Below are 13,471 nucleotides of genomic sequence, written 5' to 3'. Positions count from 1 at the left end.
ACAATAGAATGTTCTAAATACAATGTTGATACTTGTATAAAGTACTAAGGAATACAGATGAAAAAAATAATTCTGCCTGGAAAGAGGGAGCGTGGTCCAAGAAAGCTACAGAGTGGGAATAACATTTAAATACACTTCTTATAGGGAAACAACAGAAAGAACAGCAACTAAACTCGAAGGGATACTTTGGTTATAGGCAAGAGTACGCAATATACTGAGGCAATGACAAGGATTCCCTGTCCCTAGAATGTAAGAGGTGCTAATGGCGGCAGCAGTGGCTGAAGACAAGGCATTCTTCGAAAAACGTCTTATATCTGTTTTGTTTGTTAGAACATCACTCTGTAGTGACAGGAAATCTTCACAGCAGTGACTGCTTACAGCACTTATGGCAACTGTCAGTCTGTGTAAAAAAAAGGTACTCTAATAGAATAGAAGATTACCTTGGAAGGAAGAGGCTGGTAGCCTGGAGACAAGGTAAGAGGCTGCTAATACATTCAAGTTAAAAAAAAGAGAGAGAGAGAAAGAGAGGGAGAGAGAAGGGTAGAGAGAGAGAAAAGCAATGAACTAGATTAGGGTCTTGCAACTTTTAATTCCCTTCACCATGGGAGCTGCCCATCTTGGGTTATATGCAGGTGGAGCAGCAGCATCAAAGAATAAACTGAGCCACAACTAGCAGAGGAAAGTCTGGCCTGACCTGTTGGCAGGCTCATCATAATTATGTGAAATTAAAGTTCTGAATACACAAATCCACAGGATTGTATGTAGCAATCAGCGTTATTGACTCTGCCTGCCCAGAAAGGTATGTTTCTCAAGGCCAGAAGGAAGGGAAATCTCTCAAGTTGTCTTCATGTCCTTGATCCAGTAGCCTGCTTTCTTGATCCAGTAGCCTGCTTTATCAATTTTTCCCTGGGTCCTGATACAGAAGTAATAACAGGGTCTTTAGGTAGATTCACTTTAACTTAGAAGAAGCCATGGAAGCACATTCAACCATATCTGGAGCTGGGCCAGCCTCTCCAATACAAATTCCTGCTTCCCAACTTCCAAATGGGCTCTGCTTAGCAATTCCTTTCTTCCATTGCCCACCCATATCTTCTAATATGGGTGGCACTAATGCTTTCCCAATCATATAGACACACTGTATAGATAACCTGCTACTCCATTTGAGCCATTGGTTCTCACACTTTAGTTAGAATAACCCAGAGAGTTCACTAATATCACAGCTTCCTGGGTTCTGATGAGAGTGATCCAGGGGCTGAATTTTTACCCAGTACTCCTGGGTAATCTGACACAGGTGGGACATACTTATTTAGAAGATCAAAGCATCAGTGTAAGCTGTCTGTCTTTCTGCATCCATCCCTCACCATCTTTTTCTTTACATCTTCTAATCACATCCTTGCTGCCATTCTAAGAAGTGCTCCATCTTCCCCTCTGTATCTTGAGACAAGCTGTTTCACATATCCTAAAGAACTCATGTTCCAAAGTGGATCTCTCCTCTTTAAAAAAAAAAATCAACCTCTCCATCTCAACTGAATTATTTCCTCTGTCTTCTAAATACGGTTAGAACTTTCCCCTTCAACTCTACTAAGGTGTATTTTACAAATAAAAATCGTGTATATTTAAGGTGTGTAATGTGGTGTTTTGATACGCACATACATTGTGAAATGATTACAACAAGCAGGTTAAAACTTTAAAAAACTCTTCTTAATATGCTCACACCGTTCCCAGTGCTACATTCTCGTTCTGTCATTTCACCATCAACCTTCTAGAGCAGTTAGGATACCTCTATTGCTTTCCTTGCTTCCTTCCATTCCTCCTTATTCCTGTACAGAATGGCTCCCATTTCACAGGGCCCTGCTGGCTGATGGAACTGATCTCTGTCTCTGTGGACTACATACTAGCGGAGAATTACACACTGCTTCAATAAAGTCAAGATGATTGATTTTGTGTTTCCTGTCTTAAAGCCAACTGATTAGTCTTGAAGGGAGTAGTTTTCCCTTTCTGTGTTTTCACTTTGAAAAGGAGCACACAGCTTGAATTTACTATAGTCCTAATTTTATTGACAGTTATTATTTTTACCTCTCCCATTCTGCGACAAATGACATTATTATTTAAGAATTAGATTCAATTCAATAATTGTTACGGTATACTGAATATGTTTAATATTATCCTGATCAAGAGTTTAATGGGGTTGGTATTGAATTTTATTACATTATTACAAAATTAAGCTGGAATTAGAAAAGAGGGGTGCTCCAGTTTGTCTCTCCAGCCTCATACTCAACTACTCCTTATGTCCTCACCCTATGCTCCAGCCATCCCTGTGTGTGTACCTGTCCACAATTTTTATTGCATATATTCATTTTTGCTGATCTAGTCATTGCCCTGGTGAAGTTGTGCCTATAAATCAAAACTCAACTTAAGCTTTCCTTTATTAGGCTTATTCCTTCCTTCCAACTTAAGCTTTCAAAAGTCTTCTTTGAATTCCTGAATAATAATTGCTCATACTCTCTAAGACTATGTACTCCTTGAAAACAAAGGACAAGTTCTATTCATCCTTTAATTTTTATAACGTAGCTCAGAATATTTGTGTAGTATATGAATAAAAAACTACTAAACAGCAATTTTTAAAAATAAAAAAAGAAATCAGACCAGCCTATGAATTAAAAATAAAAATGAAGATCAGCCCATGAATTATTAAAATAGAAATGATTAATTTATAATCAATATGAGCATAAAAGGAAAAACAAAAACAGAGTGGAAAGGACAAAAGTATAGCACATTTTATAAAGGAATAGAATACATGATAATGGGGACAAAACCAATAAGATTTTTAAAATTACTTAATAAACAATATTGAGATAGTTAGCTAACAATTTGGAAATCTGAGAGGGAACAGATTCATACTTCACGAGACAATTACCAAATAATTTTAAGATAAGTAAGATAGATATTTAAAATCTAGCTGGCACAGTGACCCAAGTCTACAATCCTAGCACTTTAGGCAGCTGAGGTGGGAGGATCACTTGAGGCCAGGAGTTCGAGACCAGCCTGGGCAACCATCTCAATAAATAAATAAATAAAATCTATGTTACAAAAACTAAAAAAAAAATCATGAACTTATCAGACATTTGCAAAATATACTTCAACAAAGGAAAATATTAACAAAATTGATTATGTCATGTTGTAAAATTTCATTACCATGAAGAATAAGATAACTAAAGTAAAAAGGGAATTACTCCGAGAAATATTTACAGCAAATATAACAAACATAAATTGGTATTGATAAATTGTAGAGTCTGAATATATGGATACATTGATATGAAAATGGACAATTAATCTTGAAGGAATTTCAATTAAAAATGTTAAAGCATTCAGTTACAGTTACAAGACGCAAATTAATACAAAAAGGAATATTAATAGAATAGAAAGGAACACAATAAAGGGTGAATAAAGCTCTCACCTCCTATGACAAATCTCTAGAAACAGGAGAAAATAAGTTTTTAAAAATCTATCTCCATTCCGAAAATAAAAAAGAAAGCAAACCTCAGTGGATCCTGAATCTAGGTTACCTCAAAAAAACAGACAGTCTACCAAAGGAAACCAGAGCATGAAGGAACTTGTTGAGCATTCCTCTGAAAGGCAGCAGTAGCAGTGCCCTATACCTGGAGGCAGGAGATACTAGGGAAAGTGGTGTCTAACAGCAATCAGCAAGGTTATTGTTCAGATTATGGGGTAGCAGAGACACCCACGTGGGCTGAACCCTAAAATCCTGCACCGATCAATTATCACCGTGTATGTGGAAGGACGCGTCAGTTTCCAGGTAGGAAGAGTGGGTATGTGTCCAGAAAGCTGGTTCAGCCCAGGGAAATGGAATTCTCGACTCATACGATATCAGCAGTCAGGCTTGTAGTTCCCAAGTGGAATACTGACACTGAGTAGCCCAAGGAGAAGACCTACAAGCAGTAACATTTGGGAACTGCCCAAGAGAAAGCAACGTTGCCACCATCTCAACCCAGAGTAAAACCCACCTGTTGACAGGTGCAGTCTCTGCACAGAGCTTCCAGTCACCAAACAAGAACACACAGCCAAGCTCAGAAGACACTGATGGATAGTGTCCAACACAAGAGTCAGAGCAGAGGGACTCAGAGGAAACCAAAATCATTCAAGGGGCAGAGGAAACCTCTTAAACATCTATAATTAGTTTGTTTACTCATGTTCATGGCTACCACATCTGGGCTAGGATGATATAAAAAGAAAAGGCATTTAGGTAATAAGAAAGTGCTGCTGGCAATTTAAAAAATATAACAAATGATGGATTTGGGTAAAGGAAAGCTCCAGAAAAATAGCTATACAGTAGGCCTAGAAAGCCATCAATCAGGTTCAAGTAAGAGAAAAATACAGCTCCAGATGAATGTCTCCACAGAAACAAACAGTGTCCCAGATAGGCCAATGTGCAGCAGGGATGGAAGAGCTGCACTTTCAAAGGATTCCAGAGATGGATTCGCGACTGCTGCATGGAAGGGCTTTATGCACTCTGGGAGAAAATTTAAATGTGGACAGGATATCAATTCCTGTAATAAACTTTTTATCTCAGATGTGAACTACACTTAGGTAGACACTGACTATCAATTTGATTGTGATATGTCTGGATTGAGAGGTCAAGAAAGTATAAGTGTATAGGGTAGACAGCCGTGCTGTGAGGAGCACATGCAGAGAACTCAGTATATTTTTCCATAAGAAATCAATAGACAAGTTGAAATTTTAAGAACTGTAATTAAGCATGTTGTTTTCACATGTGACAAAAAAATCAGCTGAGGAAGTTGAAAGGTATAGATTTCTTGGAGCATAACTTGGGGGAGTGGGAGGCGGTCTGAGACAGGAGATTGCTGCTTTTCAGTTTGAGCTCTGTCATACAAGTTAATTTTTCCACGTACGTGTATTATTTTGGTAAAAACAGAAATTTAATGTTTAAAATTATAAAAAAGATAAAACAATTTATATTGACCAAGTTCACAAGACTACCAAAATAATAATAGTCAAGAAACGTTAAATACCTAACATGATAGCTTCTGAAAAATATATAGCATAAACCAATAAAAACTACAGTAAATTCACAAGTCCACAATCATAATGAGTTTTCAATTTTAAAATATATTATTTAAAACACATAAAATAGAAAATTTCTAGCCAGGCACGGTGGCTCACGCCTGTAATCCCAGCACTTTGGGAGGCCAATGTGGACAGATCATGAGGTCAGGAGTTCGAGACCAGCCTGGCCAATATAGCGAAACCCCATTTCTACTAAAAATACAAAAATTAGCTGGGTGTGGTGGCAGGTGCCTGTAATCTCAGCTCAGGAGGCTGAGGCAGAAGAATTGCTTGAACCCAGGAGGTGGAGGTTGCAGTGAGCCAAAATCGTGCCACTGCACTCCAGCCTGGGTGACAGTGTCTGTCTCACAAAAAAAAAAAAAAAAAAAAGAAGCAAAATCAATAATAAAACAATTATCATCATACGGTTCACACTGTCTGATCGAAAATGTAAAAAAATGAGAAGTCAACAACATAAAAATACACACACACTGCATTAGAAAAAATTTTTAAACATATTTCAATTATGTATATAAGTGGAAATCTGTCAATATTTGAAGATGTTATAATTACCTATCTAGAATATACAAAATAATCAACTGAAAAAAATATTTATTGGAACCAATAGAGTCTTAGCTTCCCTATACAGCAGGAATCATATATTAAAATAATACAATAAAACAAAAATTTCATTGTTAATAGCAACAAAGCCCCCAAACACTTTGAAATAAGCCTAAAAATAAATACAACATTTTTATGTGGACAATAAGGAATATTGAAAGATGCCTCCCCAGATAAATTTGTAGGTTCAAATGCAATCTCAACAAAAATCCCAACATTATTTTAAAGTAAAATTTGATAAGATAATTCTAAACATCATATGAGAGGTATAAATTAGTATGTATACTGACAATAATTTTGGACAAAAGAATAACAGAGAAAACTTAACTTACCAATGTCAAAACTGATTATAAAACTATAGTAATAAAAACACTATGGAACTCACACAAGAATAAACCATGTATGATGAAACAGGAGAATGAGTCTAAAAATGTACCTAAGCATTTTTGGAGATTTCCTTTATGCCAAAAGTAACATTTCAAACCAATTCATAAAAATCTACTATTCCATACATTGTACTGGGTCTACTGGCTAGCCAGTAATAGAAAATAAGATAAATTCCTACCTCACATTGTCCCAAAAATTAAGCTCCAGATGGAATAATCATATACCATAAAATTAAAAGAAAATATGAGAAAATATCTTTAAGACCTTTAGGACACAAAAGACAATGTAAACATGAGGCAATTCCTTAGCAAAATCCATAAAAAATTGTTAAACATGACTGCTTTAAAATGAAAGTCTTCTACAAACATATTTTTAAAGAGACAAGCAGCAGATTGGGATGAAAATATTTACAACATACATGACAAGGGATTAGTATCAAGGATACAAATGATAAAAATCAATAACAAATACAGCAAATAGCACAACATAACAAAACAGTAGTATCCAGAACACAAACAATAAAAATTAATAACAAACATGCAAATATCACAATGGGTAAATGAACAACGATGTAGAACTGCCAAATCCGAGATGAGGAAATTCAAAGGGCCAATATGCATATTAAAATAAGCACGACCTCACTCACATTCAAGTTATAACAAAACTATAGCAAACTAACAGTCTTCCACACATCTGACTGGTGCAAATTAAGGAAATTGATAATAACAAAGAAATCTGTGAGAAACAGTACACTTTTATGCTTCAAATGGGAGTATGAATTGCCAATGACAGCTTGGAAAGTGATTTTGCATTTCAAATATGCACACCTATTGACCCTGCATTTCCAGTTCTCAGCTGGTGCCTTTGATATTTGCAGGGCACCATCCATCACTTCTTTTAGGTCTTGGCTCAAATGAAAGCTCCTCATAGAAGCCTTTACTGCCACCTACTCTCTCATCTTTGTTTTCTTTCTGTATGTTTTTTTACAACATCTTTGTTGTATTCTTTTTATATTTTCTTTCTCAGATGTATTTTAATATACATCTTTACTGTCTCTGTTGTATTTCTTCTATCATACAACATAATATTTTATTACATATACATGTCTTCATTTATATTTGTCTCCTCTTACATGCCCATAAGAAGTATTATTTTGTTTACTATTAAATCCTCCAAACCAGGAAGGGTGCCTGGCACGTGGCACTAAGTAAATATCCATGAATGTCTGCTGGAGGATGCAGGAAATTAGAAACCACCTAAATGCCATCACTAACAGAATGCCAAATAAATTATGTTATATCCATATTATGATACATGGCAATTTTTTTAAATGACATAACTCTAATTTACATTGAAATGGAAATATTTCCAAGACAAATGTTATATAGAAACATGAAGAAGTTGCAGAATTACGACTGCAGTTTGTATAGTGGATTATCATATATACATATCATAAAAGATAAAGATAGAAATTTTCTATAGTTACATATACATATGTAAGTGCATGGGAAAATGTTGAAAGGATACACATAAAGCTGAAAAAAAAATGGTTACCTCCAGGGATAGCAGTGGTATGGAGGAAGCGGTAAGGGTCTCTGTGTAGAAAAAACAAATTCAAAGTGATTTTTCTGTTCGCTCACTCAACACTAATCAACACAGAAAAATTCTGTGACCTATATGTGGGTTTTTTCCCCCACACATCAAACAAGCAATCAGTTTTACAGCAGACACCAGCTGGGGGTCCTCCACTTCAATTCCAACACTATCTACCTAGAGATAGCGTCAGACCCCACAAGACACCCTTCAACCCCTTAGACATCAGTTGCAAGTCTGGGCCTCCAGAACTTCTGACCAGCTGGCTGCACGCTGGGGTTCCTGCAATCCCTTCTTCATGTTGGATTAATTTGCTACAGTAACTCACAAATCTCAGGCAAACGTTCACATTTACTGGTTTATTATAAAGAATATTACTGTTAAGTTTAGTCTAAAGCTGCCTCTTTACATATTTTAGGTTCAGCCTAAAGTTTTCTCTATACACAGTGAACTGTAACTTAACAGGATGTGTAAAAAGACCATAACCTACTCTTGTACCAATCACCAAGTTTCAGCCAAAGGTGGCCAACTGTTCCAGCTGTGTTCAAGTAAGACAAACACCAAGCTGTAACCAATCGTGCTGTTTCTGTACCTCAGTTCCACTTTCTGCATGTCATTTTCTTTTTTCTGTCCATAAATTCTCTCAGAAAACACAGCAGCTTGGAGTTTCTCTGAACCACTTCTGATTCTAGGGGCTGCCTGATTCATGAGTCTTTGCTCAATTAAACTCTGTTAAATTTAATTTGTCTAAAGTTTTCCTTTTAATATTACAAAGGATACAGAGGGAGAGATGCATAGGGCAATGTATGGAGGAAGGAATGTGCAACCCTCCAGGAACTTTCACATGTTCAGCTATCCAGAAGCTCTCCAAACCCTGTCCTGTTAGGTTTTTATGGAAGCTTCATTACATAGCCATGATTGATTGAACCGCTGGCCACTGGTGATCACCTCAACCTTCAGCCCCTCTCTCCTCCCTGGAGACTGGGGGGCGGGGCTAAAAGTCTCAATCCTCTAATCATGCCTTGGTCTTTCCTGTGATCAGCTCCCAGCCTGAAGCTACCTAGGGGCTGTCAACCATGATTGCATGCTAACGATTGGCTAATCATTAGCATACAAAATACATCACCTTGTGGAGATTCTAAGGATTTTAGGGGTTGTATGTGATGAAATAGGTTGAAGATCAAATATGTATTTCACAAGGTCAAAGCCTTATCTGTAATGCTTTTAATTTTTTAGAAGGTGAATATATGTATGTTACTTGTGTTATTAAATATGTCCTTTTAAAAGGTTAGGCTCTTTAGTAATCCTATAAATGCAAAGTAAACCAGTTGTGATTTTCTAATTTACTATTTTCTTTTTTTTGAGATGGCGTCTCACTCACTCTGTCGCCCAGACTGGAGTGCAGTGGTGCGATGTCGGTTCACTGCAACCTCCATCTCCTGGGTGCAAGTGATTCTCCTGCATCAGCCTCCCGAGTAGCTGGGACTTCAGGTGCCTGCCACCATGCCCAGCTAATTTTGTATTTTTAGTAGAGACAGGGTTTCGCCAAGTTGGCCAGGCTGATCTCGAACTCCTGACCACAGGTGATCCACGCACCTCGGCCTCCCAAAGTACTGGGATTACAGGCATGAGCCACTGCGCCCGGCCCTAACTTAACTATTTTCAACACAATGATAAGTGAGGATTATGGCGTACTTTTATTCTTTTGATTTTTTTAATATTCTTATAATGTTGTCTGTGCAGTATAAAACACATTTATAAAAAGTAACTCATATAAATGTTCAAGTTAATTTATCTCCTGAGCATATTGCATTTTAAAAGTCCACTTCTTTTACACACAATATTTATTCTACTTTTTCTCTGTATAATAACTTTAATTTGAACACTTCCTTTATTTACTTCTTCTTCAAATGCTTCAGCAATTTTCCAATGGGTTAATTCATTTCCTCATATTATTTACTTGCTTTTCTAATATTTGGGGACCATTTTCCATGTTCATGGCTGCTTACTGTCATTTTTCTGTCTCTGAGCAGCTGTTTGTTTACCCAGCTGTTACTTCCTTTCCTTCTGTCAATGAATGTTAATTTTATGTTGATTTACAATACTTTCCTCCTCCGTACCTTCTCATTTTATGGGTGTGTTTCTTCCACAGGAAAGTACTTTGCCAGATTGCAATGAACATTCTAGGTCAAGCTATTCCATTGATAGATAAGACATGAACTGCCTTTAAAAAAAATTGTTAACAGTGAGAGAAATCTAACATAAACTGACTCCATCTTGCTCTTCACCTCGCAAGCTAACTGCCCTTGCTCATGCCTGAGCACAGGTTAAGCTAACTAAAGGAAGAATTTAGCTTACAGTTTAACTTTGAAGCAAGGATGATAATAGTCCCTTTCCCAAACTGATCCCTGGGGACTGACACCATCTTTGTAAGACTACAGTGGGGCCTCAATTCTGCTAAGAGGTAGGCATAGTTAAACACTAACCAGCCATTGTTCCCTAGATTGCTTTTCTATAACTGCTCACTGCTCAGGAATCATATAGCCAGAAGTCACAAGATTTGTAACTTTCTCAATTGCTCCTGTATATTCATCACTATTGTAAAACCTAAGACTGGTCTTTGAGATCATTTTCAAACTTTTGCATTCAGGTAGACCAACTCATGCCACCTGAATCCATGACCCATACCAAAGAACTGACTCGACAGGTCCACAGGTCCTGTTACCCACCCCTGCCAGCCAGAAACTGACTCAGGACATGAAGATAGTTTCAACATCCCTATGATTTCATTCCCAACCAATCAGCCACACCCATTCCCTGGCCCCCTGCCCACCAAATTATCCTTAAAAACCCCAGCCTCTCAGTTCTCAAGGAAGTGAATTTGAGAAATATCTCCCATCCTACTTGCTTCACACCCCACAATGATTAAATTCTTTCTCTACTATAATACCTGATGTTTCCATGTATTTGCTTTTTCTGTGCAGCAGGCAAGAAGAATTTGTTGGGCTATAACAATAATAAAATATGACTTACAAATGCAAGCTTTTAAAATACTTGCAGCATGGGGGTTCCAAACCTAGACTGGCGATGTTGCTAAGAGAGAAGAAAGTTAGGGCAGGCCTTTCAGATATGCATATATCTGAAAAGAATTTTGAAGAATGAGTAAAAAGTAGCTATGCAAACGGAGTTGAAGGAGAAGAGCACTCTTTGCTGAAAGACCAGCATGGGCAAGGGCATGTGGTAAGAGCGAGTAGTACCTGGGGAAATGCAAACAATTTAATATGGTAAAGTTGAGAGCCTTGGGAGCAGCTAGAGGTGTAGCTAGCTTGATGCACAGGACAGAAAAAAGGAAGGATCTATTCCACTCAAGGTTGAGATTTTACCTACAAGGAAAATGAAAACACATTAGCATGTGAATAGTCCATGGTAAAATGATGTTACCATAGAGGCAGTAGGAGCTGGCTTGGGTAACTGAGTGTGGAGGGCTGATCTTTAGCTAGGAAGCAACAGTGAGGTGTACAGGGCACTGTCCAGTCTTATTTAATGTCTACACTGTGCCAGTTGTTGAATATTTATTATTTCTAGATGTGAAAGTGGTTTCAGTTTGGGGGATTGAATGGCTTGGATTTCCGGCGACTGCTTTCATTGTGATATGTAACACAATAGGAGAAAATGGTTTGAAGAGAAAGACTATTATCCAAATTTGAACATGCTGAGCCACAGACATGAGCCAACAAGAAGAACAGTGAGCTAAAATAAAAACACTGACAAATTATCGCACTTAAATGGTGGGCAAAGGAGACAGAGCTGCAGCAAAGAGTAGACAAAAAAGGAAGGTGACAGAAAATAGAGGAAAAAAGAGTTTCAAAAGTTTATCAACAGTGGCAAATGCTGAGGCGAGATCAATAAAATAAAGACAGAAAGTGGTCTGTGGGGATTTTGCAATATGAGAGTCATTAAAGGTATGAGATATTTTATAGTAGAAATCAATAGTAGAAATTACTATGAAATTGATTTCATAGTAGAAATCAGTCTAGATCATGGGTTGTCTACAAAGGCCAAGTAAATTAGGAAAATATATGAAAAGCCTAGGCAAAAGACAAGAGGGAGTAGACATGGAAATGGATTGTTGCATGTCCCATTTAAGGATTTCAAGTTAAAAAGAAAAAAAAAATGTTATAGCCAAGTGAAATAACTCTGCAGGCCGGATTTGGCTTGTTGGCAACAAGTTTGATGTTAACCCTCAAAACTTATTCAAAATTCCAAAGGACATGAAATCCCAAATCCTTTTGGAGCAAATGAAACAAAAAAAACATATAATAGATAGGGCCTCGTTTATTTCTGACACTAGTAATAATTTGAGATAAAAATCAAAAGATCTATAATTAAATTACAGAAATAATCAACAAATTCCATCACAAGATTCTTGCTTAATGCATGTCATGTCATTTAAGCCTTGCAGTAACTCTATGAGGAAGGCATTATCCCTTTTCTGCTGTTGAGAAAATTAAGGATCGGGGCAGTTAAGTATTCTAGCAAAATTTCATAGCAAGAATGTAGTGGACTCTGGCTTCCAACTCAGATCAGCCTGACACTTGATTCTATGCTCTGAATTATATTGTGTAGCTTTTCCCTGAGTAGAAGACATAGCCCTCCTGTCCTGTGAATTCATTCCCCAGTAGTCTGGGTTCCTTCTCACCTTCTGCAGGACCTGGTCCACATCATTCTCTTTGCCTACTCCACGTCATTGGCCCCTTCCTCCATATAGACTCTTTTCCAAGTCTCCCCCAACTGAAAACTAACGTAACAAACAAAAATTTGCTCAAAAGTGCATCTTTCTCTAGGTACTTCCCAATCTGTTTCCTTCTCTCAATGACTGATTTCTTCTCTTGTGTCACCCATACTCTCTGGAAAGCCTCATTCCACTGACCATTTCCATTTGGATTCATTCACACTCCTAGCAATTATTTATTGAGTACCTATCATGTACCAGGTGCTGTTCTATGCACTGAGGGATGTAGCAATGAACAATGCTAACAAAGTCTCTGCTGTCATGGAGCTTTCATTCAAGTAAGAAGAGACAACCAGTAAACCAAAAAATGAACAATATTTGGGAAGAGCTATGAAGAGAATAAAGTGGGATAATAAGAAAAGAGAGAGTGAGAGTGTTGCTGTTTTGTTTAGGGTGACATTTTAACACAAGTTCAAAGAAAGTTAGGGAGTCAGCCCTGTGGAGATCTGTGGGAAGCATCTCAAACTCACATCATTCCTCCAATATCTATTGTGACAACCATATTCCTTGCATGAAAAGATTGCACAACCATCCACCAGTGACTCAACCAAACTAAAAACATATATTCTTCCCTTTTCTGTAACTTCTACATCCAGTTGGTCACTAAGTTCCATTTTCATAGCATCTCTTAAGTTTACCTTTCCATCTCTCTATCTATTACAGTGTTACAGGCTGAGCCACATAAAATGGCCATTATGCAGGTCAAAGACAGTTGTTTCCTCTGCCAGCAACAATAGAATCCTTTCAGCAACAACAGGATCTACTCAAGGACTCTATAGCCCTAAGGGAATGGTGGAACCAGAGATGGAATAATTTGGGGTCCATAAATGACAGTGTAGAATAGAACCATTCCCCTTTTCTGTGCACCCTCAAATTGTGTCTGGATGAGAAAGAACGCTTTGCTGTATTACGTCATGAAAGTTTGGGGTAGTTTATCATGGCAGTTGGCCAACCCTAACTAATGCATATCCTCAGTACCACAGTTTAATTTCA

The 13,471-nt window shown here is 37.5% G+C and overlaps 1 protein-coding gene across 5 annotated transcripts in view; it reads right to left on the bottom strand.

Annotated features, from left to right (window-relative positions):
• The window catches only part of ST8SIA1 (ST8 alpha-N-acetyl-neuraminide alpha-2,8-sialyltransferase 1), a 184,145-nt gene that overhangs the window by 9,308 nt on the left and 161,366 nt on the right, over positions 1 to 13,471 (bottom strand). The gene's annotated exons all lie outside the window — the stretch shown is intronic.

This window comes from Pan paniscus, chromosome 10 (genome assembly GCF_029289425.2).
Source record: "Pan paniscus chromosome 10, NHGRI_mPanPan1-v2.0_pri, whole genome shotgun sequence".
Lineage (NCBI taxonomy): Eukaryota > Metazoa > Chordata > Mammalia > Primates > Hominidae > Pan > Pan paniscus.
This window is presented reverse-complemented; position numbering and strand designations above follow the sequence as displayed.